Source organism: Marmota marmota, unplaced genomic scaffold (genome assembly GCF_001458135.2).
Source record: "Marmota marmota marmota unplaced genomic scaffold, marMar, whole genome shotgun sequence".
In the NCBI taxonomy this organism is placed as follows: Eukaryota; Metazoa; Chordata; class Mammalia; order Rodentia; family Sciuridae; genus Marmota; species Marmota marmota.
In genome coordinates, this window is record NW_026000136.1 from 473680 (window position 1) to 480119 (window position 6440).

Here is a 6440-nt window from a genome sequence, read left to right on the forward strand (position 1 = left end):
GTAACAGAGTGACACAATGTCAGTATAATCCTAGAGTGACCCTAGGATAGAAGAAAAATAAGTGTGAACTCGCTTTTACTGGTAGAGTTGAAATATGATCAGGATGCATTAAGTCCTGTGTTTTTTGCTTTTATTTTTGAAGTTTATTTTTTATACTCACATAATTATTTTTAATTACTGGTATTCACTCTTATAATTGTCATGAGCACTTTCTTCAATGGTGGTGGTTCTTTCCTGTTAATGTACATCAGTGATTCAAAATATGTGAAAGTATAGGAAGATATTTAGGAGGTAAGAAGTGATAGAAGGCTCTACTTAGTTTATGACTTTTTGAGTCTAATTTCCCCATGGAGATCAACTTCTCATTCTGACTAGTGTTTGTGGGACAACTGTAGAGAGGGCAGATTGGCAAGTGTGGCTGAATCAATGTGAAAAACCTAGTTTTGTCAGCATTTTTTGTCATCTGTTGACTCACAAATCTACCCAGGACATAGGTATGGTTGCTTTCTTTTGTGTCAACACAGCACTCATGCATTGTTTAAAAATTTTGCTCATTATTCAAATAAAGACAACGTAAAATATCCTTCTACCTAATCTGATATGACTATTCTATGTATAACCTAAGATGTCATCAACTTTTCCCAAGTAGAGTATATAAAATATACAACCCTTTCCTCATTAAGGGAAAAAAATCGTTGTTGGCTTTTTTTTGTATTTTGTGTGATGTTTATTCTGTTTTTATGGATTCATACTCCTTCATTTATATCCAGTTATTTAAATACTAAGATATGATTTTAGGTATTATTCAAACCTCATGTTTGATGAGAGGATGACACTGAAATAAATGCTTAATTTTTGTAATATAAATATACAAATTCTTATTAGCATTAAGAAGAAATGCACAAAATATGGCAGTTTTTGTTCCTGAGGGTTGTCCACATGGTCATTACTGGTCTTTATAACTATCCTATTTCACTCCACAGTCCATACTGCCTTGGTTCAAAGCTGGTCATTGTTCCTGGTCAGGTGGATGACCCAAACCTTCATCTCTGAAGACTCTGAGCCCTTATCAGTGTGACCTGTCTTGGGATTTAGTTTCCTATTGCCCTCCATCACAGGACCGGGGAGTTTGAAGAGACACTGAGAAAATGTCCTATGTCACACTTGCTCTTCCTCTCTGTATTGTGTAGTAGCAACTCAGTTTCCCCTTCCTAGTCAGAATCAATCACTCCATGCCACAGAGTGACCTTCTTCTTCACCTGTTGATTCAGCTATAATGAGCATCCTAAAGTGGTAGTAGGGCAACCTCAACACTCAGAAATGGAATCAATTTGTGTCTGGGTAGAAGAGTCTCTCCCTTTGTAGCCAAGAGATTTCTAAAGCAGCAGAACTGAAAAGTGCAGGAACAAATAATGTTGGTGGGTCATAGACATCAATGTTATAGGGAGAGAACACACTCTCATTTCTATCCATCGAATCCTTGGGGTCTGATCCTATGAATCCTTGCTGTGAGGGAAGCAGTACCATAAATTAGATGCAGATGTGGAGCATGTATCACACCCTGGAGGATATTGCCCCACTAATGAGAGGTGTTGCCACCTAGGTGTTGCTTGAGGCAGAGTCTTACAAGGGTATTTCGCCATTCTATCAGGTTCTGCATTTCAGGAAGATGGAGGACCTATGTTAAGTATAACAAATCCCATGAACACAGGCCACATTGCACACTTGTTTGCTGTGAATCAAGCTCCTTGATCAAGAGCAATGCTGCATGGAATACCCTTATGGTGAATAAAGCATTCTGTGAGTCCAGAGATGTTAGTTCTGGCAGCAGCACTTCAGGTGATGAAGCAAAATCCATACCCAGAGTGAGTGTCCAGTCAAGAAAAAAAAGGAGTGTCCCTTTTATGTTGAATGTGGTCCAATGTCATCAATGTGCTATGGAGGGGCTGGCTGATCACCCCAGGGACTGGTGCGATGTTGGGAACTCATAATGGTCTTTGCTGTTAGCCATGAGTATTCAGCAGTGGCTTCAGAGAGATTGGCCTTGGTGAGCGTACGTCCATCATGCTGAATGCAGGGATAAACTTTACCCCTGATGCCATGTCCAGTTTGTTCATGGATCTATTGGGCAGATGTCAGGACTGAGTGAGGAAAGAGGGGTTGATATCCAAAGTACATGTTAACCCTTTTTTGGAAAAGAATCTCTATCCCGTGGGTGCTAGTAATGAGTATTTCTTTCTTGTTTCCATAAGAATCTTTTTCATATATATCATTCAGAAAATTTTGAAGTTCCAGGATATTAAAGGGGACACATGTATCAGAGGAATGAATGTCTCCCCTAGGCGAAATAAAGAACTTTGGATTTTCTCCTGGAGAAAGGGTTAACGTGTTTGCCTTCATGATGGATGTGTTCTATTTAGTTACATAGGTATCATTTTTGTATTTGGAGGTTAACCTGACTGACGGAGGTGCGCATGTGTGACAAAAGGGCAAAAGATGGACTGCAGTGACTTTGTGATGTGTGAGGTTGGCTAGGATGAACTACATTTCCCAAAATTCTCTCTAATTTCTCATTTCTAGTTAGGGTGGGTCTTAGAGGAGCTTCCTGGGAGATTAGAGGGCAGAAGGGAAGCAGTCATCATGTAGTATTAATACGTTGTTGCTGGTCTGCTGGCTCACACCTCACTGGTATGGAGCAGTGGTTGGGACTGCAGTTTCTCTACCTTCCCCAGGATTCTCCTTTAGGCTCTGGAATTCTGGGCTAGGGGTGTGCATTCAGCTTCATTAGAAATCTGACCTAAATTTCCCATGTGCCTATATGAACATACCATATGGATCTCATCTTGTTGTATAACCACAAGTTACTAATTAAAAACTATAAATAAATAGAAGATCAGCAGAGTAGAGGGAAGGGATAAGGAGAGGGAAAGGGGAAGTATGGGGACTGTATTGAGACTATTTTATGCTTTTTAATTATGGCAAAAGGAACACTAATATTTTGTAGAATTCAAAAAAGCCAATACAAAAAAAGAACCCCAGTCCCTAATTCCATAGGCAAGCAGACCTGACTCTTTTTTGTTTGTTTGTTTTCTCTTGTGGGGTCATAGTTCATGCTTTTGTATTTAGTCTGTCTCTTGTCTGCCCTGCTTTGTACTATCTTCCCTTTCTACTACTTGTCCTGTAGATTTTAAGTTCCACATCAGACTTAAACATGAAAGCAGTACACCAACTCCTTAACCAGCTTCCACAAAGAAATAAGGCCAAAGTTCTGTAACACAACCCTTAACAATTATATGTATTAATAGAAATGTCTTAGTGGTTCAGATGCTCTTGTTAGAACCTGCCTGGTAAAATAAGAAACATAATCCAACAACCATATAAACACAGACACATACTAACACAAATCACACATATGATTACACACACACATGCCTATATTTAGTAAGAAGAGTCATAAATTCTGGCCCTTAATAGAGTCTTGGAATTTCAAATGACCATGATCGTGATGACAAATTTTAGGTTTCTCTTGTTTTAAAAAAAAAGTGAATTTCAATAATTTCAGCTGCTGGATAATTACAAATAGAAAAAAAATCTCTTCACAAATGTTTTATTGAATCAAAAGAGCTTATCACCATGTACAAAGGATCCCATATTTCTGGCATCACACTTTGTCTGCACTCCCTGTTTCCCTAGGGAATGAGAAGGGAGCATGTGGCTGAGGAATCAGAAGTCTCTGGAAGACTTCATCCTTGAAGGGCTCTTCGATGACACCCCGACCCACCTTTTCCTTTTCTGCCTGACCATGGTGGTCTACCTTGTTGCACTGAATGGCAATACCCTCACCATTCTCCTCATCTGTGTGGATCATTGGCTTCACAACCCCATGTACTTCCTGCTCAGCCAGCTCTCCCTCATGGACCTGATGCACATCTGCACAACCATCCCCAAGATGGCTACCAACTACCTGTCTGGCAGGAAGTCCATCTCCTTCCTGGGATGTGCCACCCAGCACTTCCTCTGTTTGTCTCTGGGTGGCGCTGAGTGTCTTCTGCTAGCTCTCATGTCCTATGACAGGTATATTGCCATCTGTCATCCTCTGCGTTACACTGTGCTCATGAGCAGGAAGGTGGTACTGATGATGGCCCTCATGTAATGGTTGGGGGCATCTCTGAACTCCCTAATTCACACAGTCATCTTGATGCACTTTCTCTTCTGTGGATCTTGGAAAATACACCACTTCTACTTTGAGTATCCAGCTGTCGTGAAGTTGGTATATTTTGACATCACTATCTATGAGTCCACAGTGTACAGCAGCACCATCATGCTTCTCCTCCTCCCCATCATCCTGATTTTTACATCCTATGGCTTCATCCTGCACAGTGTCATTGAGATGCGTTCACCTGGGAGTAAGAGAAATGCCTTTGCCACTTGCAGCTCCTACTTCATTGTGGTCTCTATCTGGTTTGGTTCCTGCATCTTCTCATACATGAGGCCCAGGTCCCAGCACACTTCACTGCAAGACAAAGTTGGTTCTGTGTTCTATAGCATCATTACTCCCACTCTGAAATTCTTTGATTTATACTCTCTAGAATAAGGATGTAGCTAAGGCTCTGAGGAGAGTGTTAGGGATACAGATCACCCAGTGATTGCACTCACAGTTGTCCCAAACAGAGAATGGAATAGAATAAGCTCCTTATGTTGATCTGAATAAACCTTTCAAGAATCCAGGTCTCTGATTCTCTTTGTATACTGCAGAAATAGGTGGCTTTTGTATAAATTCACTGTTTTAACTTGGTCTCAGGCATCTAAGCATCATGGGGCACATTTCACACCCCTAGAGAACTATGGGAAAAGATTAAAAATCTCTCCAAAGAAGACTTGCAAAGTTCAGTGACACTTCAACAAATATTAAATAAAGATATAAGGGCTTTTTCCATTAATATTTTCATCCACAAAATAGATATAAATTATGCCACTCAAGAATATTTACGAAATATAAAATGAGAAGACCTTGCTTAATATCAGAAGCATGGGACATGAAGTGAAGGGTTTCTTGAAAGGAAAGGTGAAAGATAAGTTATGATGTTAGACTTGTAGAGTTTCCTGAATCAGTAAGTTTTTAGAAGGGAAGAATTGTTACATACAAAGTAATAGTACCTGTACATATTTTTTGTAAAATATGTATATATTTTTAATTTGTTTTAATTAGTTCTACATGACAGTACAATGTGTTTATGCACTTTGACATGTCATACATAGATGGGATATAATTTCTCATTTTTCTCAGTGTACCTGTTGCAGAATCATATTGGTCATGTAGTCACATATATACATACAGTAAGAATGTCTGTTTTTTCTACTACCTTTCCTATCACTACATCCTCTTTCCTCACCTGCCATCACTTCCCTCTACCTAATCAAAGGTAATGCTATTCTTCCTGTGTCCCCTGCCTTATTGTGAAGTAGCATCCGCATATTAGGGAGAACATTTGGCCTTTGGTTTTGTGATATTGGCTATTTCACTTAGTATGATTTTCTCCAACTTCAACCATTTACTAATAAATGGCATAATTTCACTCTTCTTTAAAGCTGAGTAATGTTCCACTGAGTATATATAAAACACATTTTCTTAATCCATTCATCTATTGTGGGACACCTAGGTTGGTTCCACAGTTTAGCTATTGTGAATTGAGCTACTATAAACATTGATGTGGCTGCGTCACTATAGTATGGTGATTTTAAGTCCTTTGGGTATAAACCAAGGAGTGGAATAGCTGGGTGAAATGGTGGTAAAATACATATATTTGACAAATATTTACTGAGTCATTTTTACTCCTATGATCTAAGTACTCAGTCATATATTTGGAATTTGCATTTATGAAATTTTTCATTCTTTTTAATATATTTTTTAGTTGTTGATGGACCTTTGTTTTATTCATTTATTTATATTCAGTGCTGAGATTCAAACCCAGTGCCTCACACATGCTAGGCAAATGCTCTACCACTGAGCCACATGCCAATATCCAAAAATTCAACATTCTTTAAACATAAATTTGTGATTTGTTTTGTCTCTATTGGTCCAGCCATATTAAGTAGTGATATTATTTTTTTTAATTTCAAAGGTTGGAAATACTTTTCTGTTTTCTGAGAATTTCTAGCCCCATTATTTGGAATCATAACTCTGTGGATTAGAGTCTGTCACTTGCTACCACTGTGATATATAGTAAATTAGTCTCTCTAGTCACATTAATCACAGGTCTTTATCTAGAATACTTGGTTCATTTGAGATTATGAGTTGAGAATATTAGTTCTGAGCAGATAGATGGATTCCGGGTGATATTAGCAGGAAATAACTGTGTTGAAGTGATGTTGGAATGATGAGAAAACAGTGGGAGAACCCATCTTGAAGTCTATGTCCCCATATTCACCTACTATAAATT

The 6440-nt window shown here is 38.7% G+C and overlaps 1 pseudogene; it reads left to right on the forward strand.

The window, feature by feature from the left end:
- Positions 1–3709: 3709 nt before the first annotated feature.
- LOC107155915 lies at positions 3710–4646 on the forward strand (annotated as a pseudogene).
- Positions 4647–6440: the final 1794 nt, after the last annotated feature.